The 24,596-nt window shown below is 39.4% G+C and overlaps 1 protein-coding gene across 5 annotated transcripts in view; it reads right to left on the bottom strand.

Moving 5' to 3' along the window:
• The window catches only part of MSRA (methionine sulfoxide reductase A), a 462,739-nt gene that overhangs the window by 199,791 nt on the left and 238,352 nt on the right, over positions 1-24,596 (bottom strand). The gene's annotated exons all lie outside the window — the stretch shown is intronic.

The raw sequence follows: 24,596 nt of genomic DNA, 5'->3' as shown, positions 1-24,596 counted from the left end.
ATAGGACTAGATGGGATCTTAGAAAGCTTCCTCCTAGATATCCTAATTAAACATGAGGAGGGGCACCCGAGTGTCCGACTCTTGATTTTGGCTCAGGTCGTGATCTCATGGTTGTGAGATCGAGCCCCACACAGAGCTCTGAGCTGGGCATGGAGCCTGCTTGGGATTCTCCCTTTCCCTCTGCCCCTCCCCAGCTTGTATGCATGCATGAGTGCAGTCTCTCTCTCTCTCTCTCTCTCTCTCTCTCTCTCTCTCTCTCTCTCATTCTCTCTCTCTCTCACACACACACAAGGAAATTTAGGCACAGAGAAGTTGACTCACTTTCCCAAGGTGGCACAGCTTTTTGGTGGGGGAAAAAAAAAGTAGAGTAACTCCAGATTTGCTGACTCACAGACCTGGGTTCTTTGTCTCTGTTAGTATAAAAGGAAGATCACACAACTTCGAAAAAAGACTTGAACTATACTTCCAATTAGTAAAACTATACTAAGGGGAAAAGAGGTACGACCTAAAATTAGAACTATCGGATGTTGGCCAAGATACATTTTGTAAGAATAACTTAGTTGAGCTTAAAGAAATTATTAAAGACATTTTTTAAACATTGCCCTTATTCCTTCCACTATAAACCACCATTATTATTATTAAAATCTAGGTCTCAAGTAGTGAGGTATGTACTTTCTTATTTAGAAAAGCTAACAGATTATTTTTAATCGTCATAATGGTTACACACTTTCAATTACACAGAGGGAAAAAATCAAATCTCTTTTAATTCTACCTTTCTTAACCCTGAATGATATTTCTTCCAGATTTCACCAGCTGATACAATTCAGATGAAAAAAAGATCCTTTCTTTGTTACTTAAAGAGAGCTATAAATCAAATGTAGACCTCAGGGGGGGTGGGGACAAAGAGAAGGAGGGAAGACTCATTTGCTTATTAGGTTTCCATAAAAAAATTAAGAATAACAAGCAGATCTAAATCTGCCCACAACTGAAGCCTTGTAACAGTTGCTACTGAAACATTAAAGACTTCTTACAGACAAATTGCAATCAACCTAACTTTCTGTTGTCTCGCATACATACATGCTGCTCCGATTGATGAGATGTTATTAATAAAGGAAGAGATGGCTACAAATTAAAGCAAGCCCTGCTTAATCACATTAATCCAGAGCGAGTCAAAGGCTTCAATTTTCGAAATAATTTTGGGCTTAATGCCTTGGAGATGGGCAGACTGCTCCATTGAGGCAGCAGCTGGTCCAATTTAAGCGGCATTGTGAGGCCGGAATTGTCAGGTCCTTACAGAAACAAGGAAGCCTGACAGTTTTCAGGATGCAACCAAAACTGCTGAGACAAAAGAAATTGCAAGAAATTGAAAGGGCTCTGTAACAATTACAAGGCGGCCCACTGTTGGTGGATTGTATATGATTAGCCAGCTCTCACTGTCAGGACGGGGTGGTATGCACTATTGCGACCGTGCCCCCAGACGGTGAGCCCCAGACAGCTGCCGCAGGAAGCATCGTCGGGGAGCCACTACTTTGGGTTACTGATTAGAAAAAGGCCTGTCCATAGAGAAGCGGAGGAAGCACGACTGTGGAGCCCAGCTCACACATGCCACCTGTCTCCTCCATTGAGATGGCGGCTGTGCTGATCCAGACAGGGACAGAGGGGCTGGATAGGCAACAGCAAGGAAATGATGCCAAAGCATTTGAGGGACAGAACGGACCGACCCCTGAGTACCAGAGAACAGGTTTTCAGCAGGAGGATTGTTATTTTCCCGAGCAATTATCTTAATGATTTTCTATGCAACAAAACTAAAAGTAGGTCAAAAAAAAAAAAAAAAAAAGTTCCAGGCTGTGAATCAAGAGATCTAATTTCTAATCCCAGATGTGCAACTCTGTTGTGTGATGTTTAGGCAGTCCACTTTTTTCTCTGGGCCCTACTTTCTTCACTGAATCAAGCCACGGTTCTGGCTTCATGTTACATGGCTCTGTGAGCAACAGAGTTGACCAACTGCGTATTTGCCATCGCACCCCTTACACTTCCATCTTTTCTAACATATCGGGAGATACTACCGCACAGCGGCAAAGAGCGAGGCATCATTAGTATGCGTTTCCACACGGAGCAATGAAGGGGCCCTACCAAGGAAATGCTTTGAATGATCTCATTTGTTTTAGCAACCCAATTCTCTAAAATTCCCACGTGTCAGAAAAGAAAACACATCCAGTTTCCAAAAGTAAAATCATCCTGTTAACTCTCTCAGACAAAGCTTGAACTCAGAAAATAAGCCATGAGAGACATAGAAGATCCAAGATCGTAGGCCCAGCTCTTCTGCTGAGAAAACTGTGGACTACATTCCTGAAACTTGTAAGGGGGAATTACCTTGGAGTCCCTTAATTTATTGTACAATATGCTGTTTTCTCATTTTATTGCTTTGGCTGTATGCGTTTTTTTGTTGCTGTTGTTTTTAATGTTTATTTATTTTGAGAGAGAGAGCATACGAATGGGGAGTGGGGTAGACAGAGAAGGAGAGAGGGAGAGAGAGAATCCCAAGCAGGCTCCCACTGTCAGCATGGAGCCCAATGCAGGGCTCAGTCTCATAAACTGTGAGATCATGAGCTGAAATCAAGAGTTGGATGCTTACCCGACTGAGCCACTGGTTGTATATGGTTTATTCAGTCTCTTTGTTGATATTGCTCCTATCTTTTTGGCATATTACAAGAAATTTCTGGGGTGCCTGAGTAACTCAGTCAGTTAAGCATCTGGCTCTTGATTTCAGCTCAGGTTATGATCTCACGATTCATGGGATCGAGTCCTGCACTGGACTCTGAAGTGACACAGTGGAGACTGCTTGGGATCATCTCTCTCTATGCCTCCCCTGTTCGTGCTTGCTCTCTGAATAAATCAATAAACAAATAAATAAATAAAAGAAATTTTTAGAAAAAGGACACCTGTGGGGCACTCGGCTGGCTGTCAGTAGAGGATGCAACTCCTGATCCTAGGGTTGTGAGTTTGAGCCCTGTTGGGCCTACAGCTTACTTAAAAAAAAAATAAATAAAAAATAGAAAAAGTACACCTGGAATATAAAAGACAACAAATGAAACCTATTCTAATATTTAAACCGAGAAAAATAATGCCTTTGTGTGTAATGTCAATTCCACTGTTAATATAATAGCTCTGGGAAGCCAAACAATAAACACTGGTCCATATGACATTAGTTCTGAGTGAAATTACTTCATTGGCTTTTAGGACAACTCAAAAGAGAATGGATGGGTGGGCATAATGCATAGAAAGATAAAACAGGGAGACTGATGGATAGATATACGTGCACACTCACTTTAGGAAAAGAGGTATTCCTGAAAAGTCCATAGTTTCTCCACATTGGAATGGGCTTGGAAATCACCTATCTCAACGTCCTACCCCAGCTGTTCTCCCAAATGTGGAGAGTCACCCTACCTTCTGTTGGATCATTCTTAGTGTCAGGATAATTACAACATGTGGCAAGAAGTGTCCAAATTCCTCAGGGGATCTGCCAAAATCGCCCTCCAATACCTTTCACTAGTCTTGTTCCCTCTGAACAACACACAGTAATGATTTCCTCCCTCATGTGGCAGTTCTTCAAATATTTGAAAACAACTAACTCCCCATCTCCCACCATACATACCCAAGCCTTTGACTTAGTATTTGGAACTTAACCTTAATAATATGTTAAAAGGTTTCTGAATAGAAGAAGAATAATATAGAAGAATTATATATATAATATATATTAATTATAATATATATAATATATAATAATAATAATAATAGAAGAATAATAGAAGTGGCAGTTATTAAGTCATGGCCTCTTAGCTCCAAATCCACCCTTCTTTCCTGCTCTGTGATAATGGAGGTGGGCTTTGTAAAAAATATTCTATTTTGCCAGATGCCATGATGTTCAACCTTGTCACTAGAGGGTGTCAGAGGGACCCTAGAGGAGGAAAGAGTTTTTCTCTACCAGATTCCCCTGTGCTTCCCTCCTCGGACAGGACAGGACTCTCTCCAGTCTTCACCTCCTATACAAGGGTTTGCTCTCAAGGTTATTAGGGAAACTGCCACCTCATCTACCCATAGAAAGCTGCTAAACCCAACTGTTGGCTGTGATCACACTGTCAGCCCCCAGTTAACTTCATCAGGTTTTACTTAAGGTAATGTGAATCATTTTGTTAATGCAAATGAACCCTAACAAATAGAATATATTATCTACCTCAGTTGACAACACATTTACATAATCATAATAACATTTTGTATTGATTTGTTGATAAACTCTGCTATAGTTATATAGGAAGAATGAGAGGGGATGAGATGGTGGGAGGGTGATATAAGAAATCTAAGTTTCTATCTATTATTAGCAACTATAATAATTACCATTATTATTATCATAGTTAAAGACTACATGATTCTTACCATATATCAAGCAATTTACATATGGTAACTCATTGAATCCTTACAAGAATGTTGGAAGATACAGTAATATTATTTTACCTCTTTTACAAAACTTGAAATTGAGGCATAACAAAGTCAAATAACCTGTCCAAAGCTTTACACCTACTAGGGAGTGGAATTAATGTCTAAAATGGGTAAACTAACAAACAGCAGTGTAAACGTATTATTTTAAGACATGGAGGTCACAAGTAGAAGAAACAGCTAAAATAAAGTACAGACTTCTGGGGAGCAGGATTTAAGGTAGAATAGAATAAGGAAGATGAATATTGCTTTTACTTTAAATGATAATTGATTTTATCCATTTGTATATAAATATCTTATAAAATAACTCACTGTAAGACTAAAACAAATTCAAATACATTCAATTGAGTGATAACTCGATCATACCTATAACGTCAAATCTACACAGGAATTGTATTTATTTTAAGAATGAACTTGATGACTTTATTTTGCTTTTATTTCATCTACTTTTTTTTATATAATTTCTTGTCAAATTGGCTTCCATACAACACCCAGTACTCATCCCAACAAGTGCCCTCCTCAATGCCCATCACCCACTTTCCCCTCTCCGCCATCAACCCTCAGTTTGTTCTCTGTATTCAAGAGTCTCTTATGGTTTGCCTCCCTCTCTCCCTCTCTGTTTGTAACTATTTTTTCTACTTCCCTTCCCCCATGGTCTTCTGTTAAGTTTCTCAAGATCCACATATAAGTGAAAACATATGGTATTTGTCTTTCTCTGACTGACTTATTTCACTTAGCATAATACTTTCCAGTTCCATCCACGTTGCTGCAAATGGCAGGATTTCATTCTTTCTCATTGCCAAGTAGTATTCCATTGTGTATATAAACCACATCTTCTTTATCCATTCATCAGTTGATGGACATTTAGGCTCTTTCCATAACTTGGCTATTGTTAAAAGTGCTGCTCTAAACATTGGGGTATATGTGCCCCTATGCATCAGCACTCTTGTATCCCTTGGGTAAATTCTTAGCAGTACTATTGCTGGGTCATAGGGTAGATCTATTTTTAATTTTTTGAGGAACCTCCACACTGTTTTCCAGAGCAGCTGCACCAGTTTGCATTTCCACCAACAGTGTTTCTCCACATCCTCGCCAGCACCTATAGTCTCCTGATTTGTTCATTTTAGCCACTTTGACTGGCGTGAGGTGGTATCTCAGTGTGGTTTTGATTTGTATTTCCCTGATGATGAGTGACAATGAGCATCATTTCATGTGTCTGTTGGCCATCTGGATGTCTTCTTTGGAAAAGTGTCTATTCATGTCTTCTTCCCATTTCTTCACTGAATTATTTGGTTTTTGGGTATGGAGTTTGGTGAGTTCTTTATAGATTTTGGATACTAGCCCTTTATCTGATATATCATTTGCAAATATCTTTTCCCATTTTGTCGGTTGCCTTTTAGTTGTGTTGATTGTTTCCTTTGCAGTGCAGAAGCTTTTTATCTTGATGAGGTCCCAATAGTTCATTTTTGCTTTTAATTCCCCTGCCTTTGGAGATGTGTCGAGTAAGAAATTGCTGCAGCTGAGGTCAAAGAGGTTGTGGCCTGCTTTCTCCTCTATATAAGCAATATAACTGAACAAGTATTTCGTCTACCTTTGAATAGACCATCATCCTTCAAGGTTACTTCTATCAATCCCCTAACCCATCCACTTATGAAATTCATATTCAGGGACGCCTGGGTGGCTCAGTCGGTTAAGCAGCCGACTTCAGCTCAGGTCATGATCTCGCGATCCGTGAGTTCGAGCTCCGTGTCAGGCTCTGTGCTGACAGCTCAGAGCCTGGAGCCTGTTTCAGATTCTGTGTCTCCCCCTCTCTGACCCTCCCCCGTTCATGCTCTGTCTCTCTCTGTCTCAAAAATAAATAAACGTTAAAAAAAATTTTTTTTAAAAGAAAGTCATATTCAAATTCAGAAGATTAAAATTTGATATTTGCTAACCTATGGAGTTTCTCCTAAATCTACTGCATATGCAATCATTCATCCATTCATTAACTCAACAAACATTTATTTGACAGCTATTCTATGCCTTGCCCTCATCTAGCCTCTAGTGACTGAAAGATGAGTACGACACAACCTCTGCATTAAGGAATGTATAGCCTAGAACAAAATACAGATGTGCGAATCCATACACTATAGACATTGGGAGCCTTTACTACACAATTTGTATTTGAGCTAGATCTAAAAACATGCAGAAGTGTGACAGTTAATTGTATGTATCAGCTTGAATGGGCCATAGGGTGTCCAGATATTTGGTCAAACATGATTCTGGGTGTATCTGTAAGGGTGTTTTTAGATGATAGGAACATTTGAATCAGTAGACCAAGTAAAATAGATTGCCCTCTCTAATTCAGGTGGGCCTCATCCTATCAGTTGAAGACCTGAGTAGTACAAAAAGTCTGAGTTAAGAGGGAACACCTCCTGACTGATTACCTTCAAGCTAGGACATCAGTTTTTTCCTGCTTTCATACTCACACTCAAACATCAACTCTTCCTGGGTCTAGAGTCTGCCAGCTTTTAGACTGGAACTCACAACATCAGCTTTCCTGGTCTCCAGTTTGCCCACTGCAGATCTTAGTACTTGTCGGCCACCATCATCCTGTGAGCCAATTCCTTATAATAAATTTCTTAGTTAGATAGATAGTTAGATCAATCGATTGATCACCATCCTATTGGTTCTGTTTCTTTGGGAAACCCTGATAAATAAAATAAGCCTTCATGAAGTACAAAGTGAAGAAAATAATTTCAGATAAAGGAAACAAGATTTCATCAAGTTTTGGAGACATGAGAGACTCGGTATGTTTGGCTAGCGAGTAGAAGAAACTGAGGAAAGAGAAAGGTTAAATTGTGAGGATTTAGAAGAGAATATTCATGGGAATTAAATAAATCATGTAATGGAGTTCCATGGTAAACCATTCTATAAAAGAAAAAATCCCCTTTGTAATGCTAATAGACAGTTGATAAATCTGAGTTTTTTAATAGAGATAAAACCATTTTTAATTGAATTTACGGGCAGGTGTTTCTTGCATGTAAAATGCACAGTAATCTATTCCAAAAATTATGTGCCTATTTACTCATATTTTATACTCTGCATAATTCCTAGAAAAATGGTTATAAAGAATTTTTATTATCAAAGTTTTCAAACATATACAAAAGTGAAAATAATAGTAAAATAAACCCCATTTACCCACCTATCCTACAGATGCAAAAATTGCCAACATTTGAGCATACTTACTTGAGCATACATACATACTTTTTCTTTCTCCCTTCCTTTTTCCTTTATTTTGTAGTATGTTAAAGCAAATTTTCTCACATTGTTTCACACCTACTTTCCTATATAATTTCTAAGAAAAATAAGGATATTTTTGTTCATAACTCATTATCTAATCTAAAAAAATTAGATAGTGTACTTAGTGCACTTAGTTACTTCTTAGCATCATCTAATTTCCAGTCTGTATCCAAATTTCCCTGAAAACATGCCCTCAAAACATGTTTGCCCTCAAAACATGTCCTTTTTGAGTTGTTTTCTTCAAATCAATTTCCATCCATGGTCCACACATCCTATTTGATTGCTATGTCTCTTAAATGTTATGCAATTGACAATGCTTTTTTAACTTACTTATATATTTAAGAAATCAGGTCAGTTGTCCTTAGCATATCCTACGTTCTATATTTGCAACATTGCTTCCTAATGAATGGTATGTGTATCATGCAAGCTGTTTCTTTATTGCCTCTTATTTCATGTTAAATGGATGCCAGATCTAAGGTTTTGGCTTTTTTTAGGTTCAACTATCTTAGCAAGAATTCTTCATAGATGGTACTGTGTAGTTCATCTTGCATCAAATCAGGAGATGTATAATGTGTGGCTGTTCCACTTCCAGTAATGCTGAAACTGATCAGTGGATTCAGGGTGTGAGAGCCATCTAACCTGTTCCCAGAAATGTTTATCCTAATGGTTTCAGCAGGGTGAACGTTGCCAAAAGAAACTACTTCATTAGAGGTGATTTTGCTAGTTCTCCAATTACCTCTACATTAATAGCTCAAATTCTTTTATAGAAATGACTTTCAGTCATAAAGTAGAAGAATTAAAAATATCTAAAATAGGAATTACTATAATTGGCATACAATAAATTGCACATACTTAAAATGTACATGAGAAGTTTTAACATATATATCCACTCTTAAAACCATCACCACAATCTAGATAATGAACATATTATTCCCTCGCAAATGTTTTTCCCCATTCACCTTTGTAATTCTTCCTTCCCATCCCTCACTGGCCCCAACCAAACATTTCTGTTACTGTACATTAGTTTGTATATCCAGAGTTTTATATACATTGAAGCATACTGTCTGTACTATTTTTGTCTGGTTTCTTTCACTCTGCAAAATTGTTTTGAGATTCTCCCATGTTATTATGTGGATCAGTTGTTTATTCCTTTTTATTGCTGAGTAATATTCCATTGAATGCAGGTACCAAAATTTGTTTATACATTCACCTGTTATGGGCATTTGAGATACTTCTCATTTGGGGATATTATGAATAAGGCTGCTATAACCATTCCTGTATAGGTTTTAGTATAAATGTAAGTTTTCATCTCTCTTGGGTAAATGCGCAGGAGTGAGAATGCCAGTTCATATGGGAAATGTATCTTAAACTTTACGATAAACTTCCAAATGGTTTTCCAAAGTAGTTGTGCCATTTGACATTCCCACCAGCCACATATGAAGAATTCCAGTTGATCTGCATCCTCGCTAGTACTTGGTATTGTCAGTACTTTTGATTTAATCGCTCTACTAAGTTATAGTACCTCAGTGTGGTTTTAATTCACATTTCCCTGATGACTAATCATGTTGAGAACCTTTAAATGTTTTTTATATGCCATCTGTATGTCTTTTTTGGTGACATGTCTATTCAAATCTCTTGCCTACTTTTTAAAAGTTGTTTGTTTCCTTATTCTTTATATAAAAACTTTTATTCTTTATGGAATAGAAAAAGAGAGAGAACTCATAAATGAGCTTAAAGCTATTTACTGCCAGAACAAAAATGTGCACCAGGCAGCTGGGGGTTTGAAATAAAATAAAGCCCTCTTCCAGGGATGAAATGAGATCTCTGCCAACTCAGTGTTTCTGTAGTGGTAAAGCCAAGTGGTGGGAAAAGATGCCTGGCTTTCTATTCTGCTTGGATGCCCATCTCCTGCTTCACGGATTCCCACACTGCAGTACCTTCAGCTTGGCTTAACAATTTTCTCCTTTTGAAGAAAAAACCCATACACCATGAAAGCAAACTTTTCCTAAATTCTTCATGGGGTTAGATCATATACAAATGAACTAATGATATATATTGTGTCAATACTTTACATAAGTGCTCATAAAATCAGACAATTTCAGACACACCCTCCCATATGACTCTTGATTCGCCTGGACAGCATCCCTCACAAGTGTTTGGAACTAAAGCCGGGTGACATGGTTTTAGTGACTTTATGCTAGCAGTGACCCTGCTAGCAGTCCATGTGAAAATCTTACATATGACTTTTGGCAGCTGCCACTTTGCAAAATTCTCTTTATTACTTTTTATAATTAAACCTGGATTCAAAATTTCTATTACATGAATAAGGCAACTAGTAGATCATACATTATTTTTTCTATGGATTTTCTTCCAAAAAAGCCACACTCATCATTTCTGTGGAAAACAAATAGAAATGCGGCCTCCCAAAGGATACCAGGTTGCCTTTTAAATGGAATCTTGCAGCTGGGTGCATTACCCTGAAACAAAAATAGCTAGTGATAGACAGACCTTTAGTTTACTAGTTAGAACAGAATCTGGTATAGTGAAATGCCCAGAGATAGATACATAACAAAACTAATTTTTCTAATAGTATTGCATTAAGGAAAGACCAAGCCTCCAATGTGAAAGTTTAATGAGTTTTTCATTTCACAGAAGAATATATCACTTTTATAGCAATGAAAAAAATTTCCTCCGTCATTCTCCAAACAATACTATGTACATCTGCATTGTTTTCTTTGACACTCATAACAAACTCATGATGGTGACCAAGAAGCTCATTTTTCCATGATAACAGAGAGAACAAGTGGGAGCCACAAGGCTGACAGCCAAGTTCTCCACCTGTAAACCCCATGCTATGGTCACTGTGCCTCCTGGTTCCCCCTAGGTAACAGTCCCCTGTTTTCCACACAAGCCTATGCCTGATGCATCCAGAGAACTCAAAGAATTAACAATGCAGTCCTAGCCTCACAAAAGTGATCCTGTAATCGTTGGTAACTTTTTTTTTTTCATAAATGGGTATATGTCATGACATATTTCTGATTCTGCTGTAAGTTCTGTTTCTTTAAGAAAAGAAATTCCTTTAAGCCTTTATTTTCCCACTGAAAAATAGTTGACAAAGGGATATCTTACAATGAAACCATTTAAATGATTCAGAAAAACTGAGAATGGCTCACTCTGTGGTATCATTTCTTTGAGCACAATTGTTTGAGCACAATTGTTTGGATGAATTCTACTCTTTCCCATTATCTGAACACAACGTGTGGCAGCAAATTGCATTTTGTGGTAACAATGCATCTACATTGGCTAGAACTCTATTTTCGACTGCCAATAAAGGCGCAGGAGAAGCATTCAAACCTGGAGACAAATGGCTGTGTGAGGAAACACAGGGAGCACCTGCAAAAGGGTTTGTGGGGTATGCCTTATCTATTTGTAGCAATTGTGTTCAAATCTGCATCTTTTCCAGAAAAACTAAAAATAAGGGTCCCAAGAGGTGGGAAAAGGTTACTACTATAAAGTTGTGTGACAACAGCAAGAAGTTAAATTGTACCTAAATTTCAGGAGGATAACATGAAATAATTCTCTTCCATAGGTTAGCTCAACTAGGTATATGGAGATCCATTTAATGGCTTAGTGTGGTCTACTGAGAAAATCAGCCAGTAGTCTTGCTCAAAAGGAATACTGGGTCACAGTCATATTAAAATCCCATGATGATGTAAAAGAACTCAAGGCCTTAACAGTTTTGAAGAAATGTCATTTGTTTAAAATACTTTATGGTCAAAACGTGTCTGTATGTCTACTAATCTTATTCAACATCAATTTACAGAGAACTTAGTTATATGTCAGGCACTGTTCTAGATGATAAGGACAGAGTGGTGAACAAGGCAGTTACTAAGGTAGATATTAAACAAATAATTTGTCAGAAAAGAGAAGGACGGTGCTGTGAGAATGCACAATGGGGGGCACCTAATCTAATCTAGGGAGTAGATGGGGAGGTGCCACACAAATCAAAGACTTAAGAGTAATGCCTGGAATAATGGAATAATGTCTCTCCTCATCTCTTCTACTCTCTTTAGAAATCATTTTTCAGCAGCATACTTTCCACCCAAATGTCTTGAGTGCCAATAAAAGCTATTTTGTTAGATAAGAAATGGAGTGTTCCCATTCTAACAATGAATAAATGAATGGCTTGTTGTAGTTGGAACAGTGTGATACGGGTATTCATATACACATCCATCTCTCCCATCTCTCCTATGAATTCCTTTAATACAAGGAATGCCTTTCTCATCTCTACATTTACTCACTTAGTTGTTTATTCATCAAACCTTTATTAAATGGCACTCAGATTATAAAGGTAAATTTAATGTCCTGGCTCTGAAGGAACTCCTGCTCCACATAAGGAGGAAGATAATCTTTGAGATGTAGAGGAGATATACAATAGGTAATGAGAAGGAGACAGACCTAACCTGGCCTCGAGTTCTGGAGGTGAGGTTAGGAAAGATCCCCAGAGGAGGTAAGGACATTTTCATGATGCCTTCCTAAAGAATACATGCAAGCATTTTTGTCCATATGAAAGGATGCATGGCCCCGACCCATTAACAGTAACACTGTACATGTATAGAACACATTCTCCTAGCATGCCCATGCATGCACTAAAAAGATATTCTCATTTAGCAGATAAATAAATTGGTGTTGCGAGAGGCTAAAGGACTTACTCGTGGTCTTGCATAGGTGTAAGGTCAGAAAGCAAGCATTTCCATCTTCTGACACCTATCCTACTCCCCCTTTCTGTACATCTCTATTGCCTTTCAGAAAGCAAGCACACCCCGATGGCCAGAGAGCAGTGGAAGATTGAATACTAGAGACTATAAAGAACCCCCAGGGATGAAATGACTAGCTCCAATACCAATTACCTGTGTCATGGGACTTGAGTCATACACTGTATGTTATGGTCAAGAAGATGGTGCTAAGAACTCCTCTTCCTCCTTTCATAATTACAAAGACAAGCACGGATAAAACCCCAGATATCCCTACATGGCCTTATTCATTCTCTCCAAATCAACTCCTTCTCTGTCCATGAGCTGTTCTCATGAGCCACTGGCGGCTCCCCTCCTGCTGGGTCTTCACAATAAGAACCAAAACAAACTTCTCTTTTGGCTGTTCCTATGAATGGCAAAGAGAATGCCCCACATTGCTTGGGACATAATTACATGATTGATTAAGCACCGCATCCTCTCCAGGAATTCTAAAGTGCCATAATTACCACAACAGGAGGAGGTGGAGGTAAACAACGTGCAATCATAGTTGTTGACAAGGTTTTAAACTTCAATCCAGAACTATGTTGGTCCCCATTAAAAGGGAAGAGGCACACTTCTTACTACAACTATGTTCATATCAAGAAATAGAACAAACTATAATCAAGAATATAATCAAGAATATAACAGAACACTGATTGCCCTTAATGACCTTATTATTCTTTCATTAAATGTATTATGAAAACTGGGCAATGTATTGCAGTGGGTTTTTTGAGTGATGTATATATTTAATGTATGGTTGACCTCTGCATTTACATATGACAGTGCTGGTAGAAGATTCCTGTCATCGTGTATGAATAAAGACTCCACGCGCCTTTTACTATATTGCACATATGTCATAAGAGTATGGGGTTCTTGCACCATAAACAAAAATTAATTCAAAATGGGTCACAGGCCCACGTACAAATGCATATGGTAAACTATACAACCTCTAGAAAAAAAAACTGGAGAAAATCTTTGTGAATGTGGGTTAGGCAAAGATCTCTTAGACATGATACTATATCTAGAAGGATGATCCAAAAGAATAAATTGATGGGCTGAACTTCATCAAAATTTAAATTTCTACTCTTCAAAAGATACTGTTAAAAGAACGCAAAGACAAGCCACAGACTTGGAAAACTTACTTGCAAAGTATGTAACTGCTAAAGGACTTGTAATCTTAATACATATAGAACTCTCAAAACTCTAAAATAAGAAAATCCCATAGAAATGTACAAAAGAGTTGAACAGACATTTTTATGAAAGAAGGTACATAGATGGCAAGTAAGCACATAAAAAATACTTGATATCATTTATTCATTAAATAAATACAAGTGAAAATCACCAAAGGGGTATCTTCTACATCTATTAGAATGGCTAAAACTAAAAAGATTGACCATACCAAGTGTTGGTGAAGATGTAGAGGAACTGGAACTCCCACTGGAATACAGCTTGGAAGTTTCTGAAAAAGTTAAACATGTACCTACCATGTGACTTAGTCATTCCATTTCTAGGTGTCTTTCTAAAATAAATGAAGATATATATCCACACAAAGACTTGTACATGAATGTTTTTGGTGGTGTTATTTGTAATTGGCAAGAACGAAAATAATCCAAATGTTCACCAACAGGTAAATGAATAATGTATCTACACAATGGAATATGATTCAGCAATAAAAAGTCATCCAAGAACATGGATGCCTCAAAACAACTATGTTGAATGAAAGAAGCCAGAGATAAGAGAGCACATATTGTATGATACTGTATAAGATTCTACAAAACGCAAACTTATCTATAGTGACAGAAAGCAGATCAGACGTTGCCTAGGCATGGGGGGTGGGGAACCAGTGGTAGGGGTGGCAGGGGGTGAGGCAGATGAGGGAGGCAGGATAAGAGATTATAAAGGTACGTGAGAAAACCTTGGGGGTGATGGATAGGTTCAATGTTTTGATTGCAGTGATAGTTTTACAGTGTATATTCATATGTTAAAACCTGTCAAATTATATACTTCAAATATGTGTATTTTACTATATGTCAATTACATCTCAAGAGAGCGGTTTCTAAAAAATTAATATATTTTTTAAAAGACCAGGGTCCTGCTCTAGTCTCTGCTATAGTCTAGCTGTCTGACAATGGTAAGTCATTAACTTTATTGAGTTTCTATTTCCCACTGAGTGAAAAGAAATGATTCCAAAGTCCCCTCTAGCTCTGTTAATTTGGTTGAGGCATGGGTCACTTGTTCCAGCAGTCATCACAGTCTGTGACAACCTCAGGTGCTTTCAGTCAGCCTAAAGACCCAACATAGAGGGAGTGCCCCAAGCTTCCCGCTGCCCGGAAGCCCCAGTGACATATCTGTCTTGCCTGAAACACCCATTGGTTGGCATCTTGTGTGCAGCATGTACCTCTTCCAGGAACCAAAAGTCAACCTTGATTCCATGTGGCTGCTCCAGACCAGCCTATTTCCTTTGTTCCTCTCTTCTCTCCCCGCCCCCTCACCCTCGGCTCCCCCGGCCCTTGGTGTTTGAGCAGGCTTTCCTCCAGCTGGCCACTTGGTACCTTAGCATCTGGTCTGATTTCTGGAATACGGATTGGCTTCTCCTACATCCAGGACTTAATTGGGTAAACGCCACCAGGATAGTCAGACAAAGCATCAAATCAGCCACAGGTGAAAAGTGAGTAATAACCCTCAAGGTTCTTGCTTCCTTGAATCAAAGTCAAAAACTTCAGTTTGTCAGGATTAATCCGAGTGGCCACCTATGACTCCACCAAACCCTCAACCTTACTCCAGCTCCTGTGGCAGCACTTTGTCAGAAATGAGTTTAAAGCTTCTTTTCCCCCTATGGGGTGACCTGGCCCCCATATCCCCCACTGGCCTCTCATTCAACCTCCTCCACATACTAGCCTATCTATCTATTCCACTGACTTCCTAGGACCCTCCTCATTGGCTGTGCACTTTATTCCCAGGTTACTTCCTTGGACCTGACATATAGGACTATATCTTCGGTCCATTCATCAAGGTAAAAGGTTCCTCACAATTAGTCAACTTAATAACCATGTACTCCAGAAGGTACCCCTTCTTCACCTTGGACACTCCAGCCATGCCCTTAGTCATGCCCACCTGTTCACTCCTGCTTATCCAAGCAGCTTAGGCCCAGCCCAACAGCCATCATCCTGCTGTACCCACCTGGTCCCAACCGGGAGCAGTTTCGCCTGGCAATTCTAGCATTAGCCCAAACAACCACAGTTCCAACAAACAAGTTGAAATATATCTGGAAAAGTTGCAGAATCAAAAAATTTGAAAACATTCAATGTTGAGTTTCTGAAAAAAACTAAAACAAACTTGGAACCAAATATATCTTGTAATTATTTTAAACTAGGTGCATATAATTTATAATAGCTATATTCAGTGATAAGATTGTTTTGGACACTTAAGGACACCAAATGTCCTAACATTACATGATGTGAAAATGTACATGCTAATAGCTATAGTTCTCATAAGTTAGTGGAAATGAGAAGATCATTTTAGCTGTGACTTAATGACACAGGGAAAGTTTAAGGGTGAATTTCTAAAAGATTGGCTTTTAGAAAGGTAGCTCTTCAGTCAAAACTGTGAAGTCATCCTTTAGTACAAAGTTGTAATAAACATTAGCCCATTAAAGGAAAAAAAGACTTTCATGAAAAGTAGACACAGAGACCTGAAGTTTGTAAGGAAATATTTTTTAAAGTAAAAAAAATACATAAAGTCAAATCATCATTTGTCTGAACAAAAAGGAGGCAACGACAGTATGAATAAGCAAATGACAAAGGCTTTAAAACTATTAAAGCTTAGTGTTATAATGTGTTTTCTATCTATATTTGATTTCTAAAAGCACTGGATAGTCACTTCAAATAGAGTAACAAAATCATGCTGTAAAGTCATGCAAACTCATCACTATAAGATGGGTTGAAAATGTATCTGGTCCTCTCTGTCTTATTCTCCTACTCAGCTCCATCCATCTCTATTCCTGCCACTGGACAGGCTCCCTTCAATGGGCCAGTCATAAAACCGGAGCGACTTCCACACTGGTGGGAGCTGGAATAAAAAAAGAGAAGATAAGACTTGGAAACATCTTAGGGTTTAAAAAAAGGCCTAAGAATCCTTCCAGAATGTAGCACTGTAAAGGTTCTTGGAGGGGTGCCTGTGTGGCTCCCTTGGCTGAGCATCTGACTCCTGATTTCGGCTCAGGCCATGGTCTCGCAACTCAAAAGTTCAAGCCCTACATCAGGCTCTGTGCTGACAGTGTGAAGCCTGTTTGGGATTCTCCCTCTCCTTCTCTCTCTGCCCCTCCTCCCTCTCTTTCTCTCTCAAAATAAATAAATAAACTTTAAAAAAGTTTTCAAAAAAGGCTCTTGGAGGCTGTCACAGAAAAGAAGATACACAGTGTTTTCATAAAAATGTATACAGCATTAACAGAATGTCTGGACAGAAGTATCTTTCTGGGACAATGTAACCTTTTTTTTTCTTTATTGCAGTAGAAGCCAGGTCCTTTGATGTAGTAAATAGTAGGCATTAAAGGACTCAGGCTGGGGAACAAGACCACTGATTGTCTACATGTGATAAAGGCAAAGCATAAATCAAAGATAACCCTGTGATGTTTACAGTTTGAGTGACTGCTAGAAAAGTGAGGCCATTGACAGGGGAAAAATGGGAATGTCAGAAAGAGAAGTTAATTTGGGAGTGAGAGTGATAAAAGGTTTGGGTTTAGCATGTAAAACAATAAATACCCTGCTGAAAAGTGGTTTCATGATCAACCACTGAAACTATGATAACTGCTCTAGACACTAGGTATCAGTGTAGGACATGATGAGCTGTATCAACAAAGCCAAAACCATCAGCAGACAAAACTATTAGCACCAGCCAAGGGTAGGTGGGCAGTCACAGTCAGGTAACAGAATGAGCATGACATCAGGGAGCATAGCCAGGGTCAGCTACTATAATCAGCAGAAGGACAACATGTCCGAGAGAGCAAAACATGAGAGATGGAAACTTCAGTACAACCCAATGTCAAGGTCAATAGACCCAAGTGAAAAGGAAAGATAAGAGTACCAGGATTCAGGTATGGTACAGCCCAAAGTGCTTTTCTGGAAGAATAGCCTGGAATAACAGAGCCTGATCTGAAGTCCCAACTCTCACGCCACCCCCACTCCACACCAAAACCAGCTCTAGTCTACCAGTGCCTGACCCAAGCACTGGAAACTTAATGGATGATCTGTAAAACAAACTGTTAGAGAATGAAAAGACTAGACACAGAGTAGGACATGTTTTCAAGTCATATATCCGAAAATGGATACAACTCTTAAAACTTAGTAAGAAAACAAAAAACCCAAATACAAAAATGGACGAAAGATATATGTAGACACTTCACCGAAGATATGCAAATTGAGAACGCAAATGAGAAGATGCTCAGCATTATATATCATCAGGAAATTGAAAATTAAAACAATGAGATACCACTACACATATATTAGAATGACAGAAACCCCACACACTGACAACACCAAATTCTGGTGAACATGTAGAACAACGGAGGCTCTCATTCATCGCTGGTGGGAAAGAGAGATGGCACAGCCACTTGGGAAGAACTTTGGAAGTTTCTTACAAAGCTAACATCATCTTACCGTTCGATCCAGCAATCACACTCCTAGGCTCTTACGCAAATGAGTTGAAAACTCACGTGCATGCAAAAACCTGCATGCAAATGATTATAAAAGCTTTCCCCATAATTGCAAAAATCTGGAATGCCTTTCCACAGAGGAATAGATAAACTATTATACATGCATACAATTGAATATTATTCAGTGATAAACAGAGATCAGCTATCAAGCCACAAAAAGGCATGGAATAACCTTAAATGCATATCGCTAAGGGAAACACCAGTCTGAAAAGGCTGTGTAGCATATACTCCCAAGTATATTCTGGAAAAGGTAAAAATACCGACAGTAAGAAGTCAGTGGTTGCCTGGGATTCAGAGGCAGAAAGGAAGGGATATAGAGGTGGGGCATAGGGAATTTTTAAGTGAAATTCTTCTGTATGATACCATAATGGTGGCTACACGTCAGTATACATTTGTCCAAACCCATAGAAGGTACAACACAAAGAATGAACCTTAATGTAAATTTATGGATTCAGCAGAAAATAATGTATCAATATTAACTCATCAAGTATAACAAATGTATCACACAACGCAAGGTGTTAATAAAAGGCAAAACTCTATGTGTGGGATTGGGGTCATGGATAATGACACAAGAGCTCTTTGTACTTCCTGCTCATGTTTCTCTAAGCCTAAAGAGAAAAAAACACACAAAAAACCTAATGGATGCAAGCCTTCATGAAAATGAAAAGAAATCTGCCCTGCCTACCACTGTATCTGACACTTCACACAGTTACTTTCACAGAATAGGTACTAAATTTTAGAAAACTTTTCAAAAGAGAACTCCTAACATGAATGTATGTATATACCAAATGTATTATTGAGTGTGAGGCCACTTAAAAACATGCCAATTCACTTTTTTTTCATCAAATTCATAGAGATGTTATCAGTACTATCAGCACAGACTACAGGTTTTGTGGTACACTATTAAAATGACTCAAATATGACAGACACAATGATTTTTGTTTTAGTTTAATACTATTTGGTTTTCAATGAAGGCTTCATCTTGCATTTTACGGTGTATTTTAAAAACCAAACCATATTCTGTAATTATTTTCAAGAAAGCTATTATTTTGCACTTTATTTTTAGAGTAAAATTCAGCACCAAGGAAATTTATTTCAAATATATATGTGAAATACCTAAATGTTAGTTCCTCCTCCAGAACTGAATGTCATATGACTACAGTACTCAGAAGCGATATCATAATGTGAAGTCTTCTAAAGATGAAAGACAATGAGTCCTCTTATGAAGAGACAAAAAATCATTTTAAAACACTCATATACAGATGTTAGGACTTCCTTTATTCCCTTAATGAATTTCATTTGTTTCTCTCCTCATCAGTGTAAATTACTGTACACTTCCCTCTCAGATCATGGGCACCCTAGTTCTATCTCTGCCCAGGTATGTTGTTGTTACTGGGTCAACCTGATCCGTCCTTGGATTTCCTAGCAGGCACTGTAGTCTGTGGGTGTCCACTTTACACAATCAATCATCCATCTGCTGCCCTACCTCCAGGCCATGTGACCAGTCCATCTGTGCTTCCTGACAGTATGGGCTGCCCTGCTCATGTGCATGTGCTGTTGTGACGCGTTTTCTCTCTCTCTCTCTTTCTCACATACACACACACACACACACACAACACACACACTCAATCTCTTTCTTTCACACACACACACACACACACACACACACACACACACACACACATTCTTTCTCTCCTCTGCCTCTCACACACATTCATATTCTCTCTCTCTCTCACTTACACACACACACACATTCTCTCCCCTCTCTCTCACACACACATACACATTCATTCTCTCTCTCTCTCTCATACACACACACATTCATCCTCTCTCTCTCACACACACACATACACATTCATTCTCTCTCTTTCACACACACACACACATACACATTCATTCTCTCTATATCCTTCACACACACACACGCACATACACACACATTCATTCTCTCCTGTCTCTCATACGCACACACATTCATTCTCTCTCACACATACACACACACACATTCATTCTATCATTCACACACACACACACACACACACACATATTCTCTCCTGTCTCTCACACACACACACACACACACACACACACACACACACATTCATTCTCTCCTCTCTCACACACACATTCATATTCTCTCTCTCTCTCTCTCTCTCCCTCTCTCTCTCTCTCACACACACACACACACACACACACATTCATTCTCTCTCTCCTACACACACACACACACACACACACACACACCTGTGGAAACTTTGCTCCTTCTCTGTTCCACTGATACCCTGGGCTACCTGTGGCTTTTTTGCTGCACTTGCATCACTAAACTGAACTCTGTGCCCCATACAACTAGCCAGGCATGGTGGTGTTAAATCGCTTTCGCTTGCTTGTCGTGTGTGACTCCTCATCTAGAAGTGGCGCTTTCATTCTGCTGCAACTGGTCTAAATTACAGGGTGAGCCTCATTCATCAGCGGCTCACCTACACACAGCCGCTGATTTCTCCTATCTACTCACCATTCGTTCTGACAGATCTTATAGTTGTTGTGTCTGTTTCGTCTCGGCGGTGTTTGCTTCCAATCCACATTTGGAAACCGACCTAAATAACTAGGTTGTATTTTCTTTTATGGAATGTCTGTAGGTTATCGAATTTCAGGGCAACAGGGCCAGGCCCCTTTTCTGGAGTTTCTGTGTTAAGGTTTTCTGAGGGCATACATCACAGCAGGACGACTAGCAACCACCTGTCATGAGGGCCTCTGGGGTGAGGCAGGCAGAACCTAAAGGAACCAATGCCCAGAACACTGATGAGCAGACCAAAGCTACAAATCTAAAGGGAAAAGCCCGGGAGAGCAGCTGTCACAATCTGCAAAGACAAAGTCAGGGATGTGGAAGATAAGATCCAGGAAAATGGAAAACACCACACCTGGCTTCTCTCCTCAGCATATGCCCAGATCACTTACCTTGAGTCCTATGTCCCCTACCACAGTATATATTCCTAGAGAAGAATATTCAATATACTCTTCATTAACTTTCTCAGATGCCCAGAAGAATGCTGTTCAGCTAGTGGAGACTCGATACATATAGGAAGGGAAAGAAAAGGGAACATGACTTATGTATCCCGTGACAGCAGGGAAGAGAGAGAAACATTACGACAGACTTGAGAAAGACATGAGTCCCTAAGGACCTGGTTTCACCATGAAGTATGTACTTTACCATCTGAATGATTATGAACCTTGTTCCGACCATTTTTATAGGTTCCTTTGACTATACTCAAATGGAAGGTCATAGGGATACAACAATTTAAAATAAATGAAAAAGGCTCTTGGACACATACTGAATAGAATACATGGTCTGATGGAGGACCTCAGTTGCCTGATGCACTCTCTAAGTGGGCCAGATGCCCAACACCCCTAAGCTCAATTCAACCGATGTAAGGTATTCCGTATTTAAGGACACTGTTTCTGCTTATAGCTGGAAAAGGCTTATCATCTTCCTCTTTACCTCCAGGCTGCCCAAGGACCCTTCCAGGTCATTCCTTCCATCTGTTCAGACAGGTGCCTAGCCACACCAACAAGCAATGGTGTTCCCACTTCCAACAACCCCCATTTGTCTCTGACCACTAACCAGTCCTCAGAATGCCCTGGCCAAGAATACAGCAGATGAACATCTTACACAACCTCCCTATTTGGTAAAACTAAAACTTTGGGTAAAATCCATATTTAAAACATATGAGAAAAATGTTACATTTAACAATAAAATACTAAAAACTCTTCACAAAGCTGCTATGAAAGAAAGAAGCATGTAGGAGCTAAAAACAAGGTGAAATAAGAATCCCAGAAGGGGCACAAGCTCAAAAGCACTTGGGAGTTTCTTCTGAACCTACTTTGGTAGCTACCTGGGGTGGGGGAAGGAGGGCAGGAGGTGAGGCCTAGGGACCTCCCCCAGATGAAGACTCTAATAGGAACCACCCCCATAGAGGTGGGACTTCATGGAACAACATCCTCAATGTACAGGTGAACAGAGAAAGACACTGGGCCCATCAAAAGTGCAGCATGAAAACAGGACTATCTGAATTTGGGTACTCTGGGGAGAGAGAAAAGCTACTTCCTCTGAGATCTTGTAACCACCAGCCACCCAGACACAGGCACCATGTCCAAATTCTTGCTACCTATGTGGTACACACACACACACACACACACACACACACACACACACACAAATTCAAGTAGAGAATTTAACAAAAGGTGTGTTTCTGGTGGATAAAGCCCCCAAGTGCCTAAAGTTATCTAATAGCAATCCTCTCTGGCAGAGTGTCCCTTCAGTCCAGCCTTCCAGGATGCCCTCACCCCAGAGTTAATCCCTGTGCCGTGTGGTTTAAAAACCAGCTTCCTAAGTTTATAGCAGCTTTATGCATCATTGCCAAACCTGGAAGCAACCACAATGCCCTTCAAGAGATGAACGGCTTTATAAATGTGGTGCATCCAGAGAACAGAATATTATTCAGCACCAAAAAGAAATGAGCTGTCAAGCCATGGAAAGACGGGAAAAAACTTAAATGTGTATCATTAAGTGAAAGAAGCCAATCTGAAAAGGCTATCTACTGTGTTATTCCAATTATGGGACATTCTGGAAAAGGCAAAACTATAGAGACAGTAAAAAGATCAGTGGTTGCTGGGGTGGGAGTGGGAGGAAGAGTTGAATAGGCAGAGCACAGGAGTTTTAGGGCAGTGCAACTACTCTGTATGATAGTATAATGGTGGATACCTGTCATTATACATTTGCCCAAACCTGTAGAATGCACACCAAGAGTGAACGTTAATGTAAACTGTGAGCTTTGGGTGATAATTGTGTGTCAAAGTAGGTCCATCAGTTGTAACAAATGTACCACTCTAAAGGGGGATGTTGATAGTAGGGGAGTCTATGTGGTGGGGGGGGAAGCATATTGGGAAGGGGGGACAGGGGATATATGGGAAATCTCTGTACCTTACTCTTAATTTTGTTGTGAGGTTAAAACTGCCCTAAAAAATGTATTAATTTAAAAATGTTGTTGAATATCCAAAAAAAGATGGCTTCTTCCTGATGCCACCCCCACCCCCACCCCCAGTATGTGGCTTAGCCATTTTACAACCTGAGTCTCAAAAGTAGACAGATGGTTTTCCCTGGAGCATTTTCAAACTATCAAACACAACCTAACAAGCCTTAAACAAGGTGACAGATTTTTTTTTTTCTTGTGTACAAAGATACGCAAGTTCAGGCACCTATGACTTTTTGTCAACCCACCCTTCAGGAGCAAAGCAGGTCTGCTGACAGGGGCATGGGTGTTACAGTAGCTAACAGTTCCTCATCTCCAGAACTAAGGAGGGGAGGGAGCGCTTTCAAATAAACATGTTCAAGGAGCCAGAACTGAAACTGAAGACGAAAGGAACACAAGTGGATTGGAAGAAACTGGATTCTCTGGGCCCTTCTGCTTTGCGACCTGAAACTCATGTAAAAACATCTATGCTTTCGGAACCTAGATACAGCTAGGTGCCTAGATATAGCTCTGAGACTCTGGAGAATGGAAAGGCCCCCTTCTCATGCCTTCCAGCACTTTTCTCTGGATGGACTCCCTCAAAATCCTGGGGATTTTCATAACTTCCAGTGTGCAGGCTTAAAGCAGGCCTGAGGATTTAACGAGGTGAGGGAGGTCTCCTCCTCCTCCATGTGTTTCAGCCCAGAGTGAAGTTGTCCCTGATCCTCAACTGCTTCTAGACTTAGTTCCAGAGATGCACCTCCTTGGTCTAAAGAATGAGGATGCTGTAGGGGGAAGCCCCCTCTTTCATTCAGAGTATCTTGGACATGGTTTTAATATTAGACACCTGTGCAAATTTTTTATCTGGAGAAAATACTCTAATGCTTATTAGAAGCTTCAAAACTCACTGGAACAGATGACCTTTAAGATCTATCCAACTTAAAAAGAAAATTTGAAAAAAAAAAAAAAGACTCTTAAATACAGAGAACAAACTGGTGGTTACCAGAGGAGAAATGGGTAGGGGGATGGAATTAAGATGTATAGACTTCCCATTATAAAACAGATTAAGTCATGGAGATGAAAAGTACAGCATAGGGAATATAGCCAATAATATTATAATTACATTGCATAGTGACTACACTTACCATGGTGAACACTGAGTAACGTATAGAATTGTCGGATCCCTATGTTGTACCCCTGAAACTAATAGAACTTCGTTAATTGTATTTCAACAAAAAAAGAAAAAGAAATCTATGTTTCTATAGATCAGGTTCACCTAAAGTCCCAGACACTTTTTACAAACCATTTTCA

The sequence above is a fragment of the Neofelis nebulosa genome, chromosome 3 (assembly GCF_028018385.1).
Source record: "Neofelis nebulosa isolate mNeoNeb1 chromosome 3, mNeoNeb1.pri, whole genome shotgun sequence".
Classification (NCBI taxonomy): domain Eukaryota; kingdom Metazoa; phylum Chordata; class Mammalia; order Carnivora; family Felidae; genus Neofelis; species Neofelis nebulosa.
The sequence above is the reverse complement of the archived record's forward strand: the minus strand, read 5'-3'. Positions and strand labels throughout refer to the sequence as shown.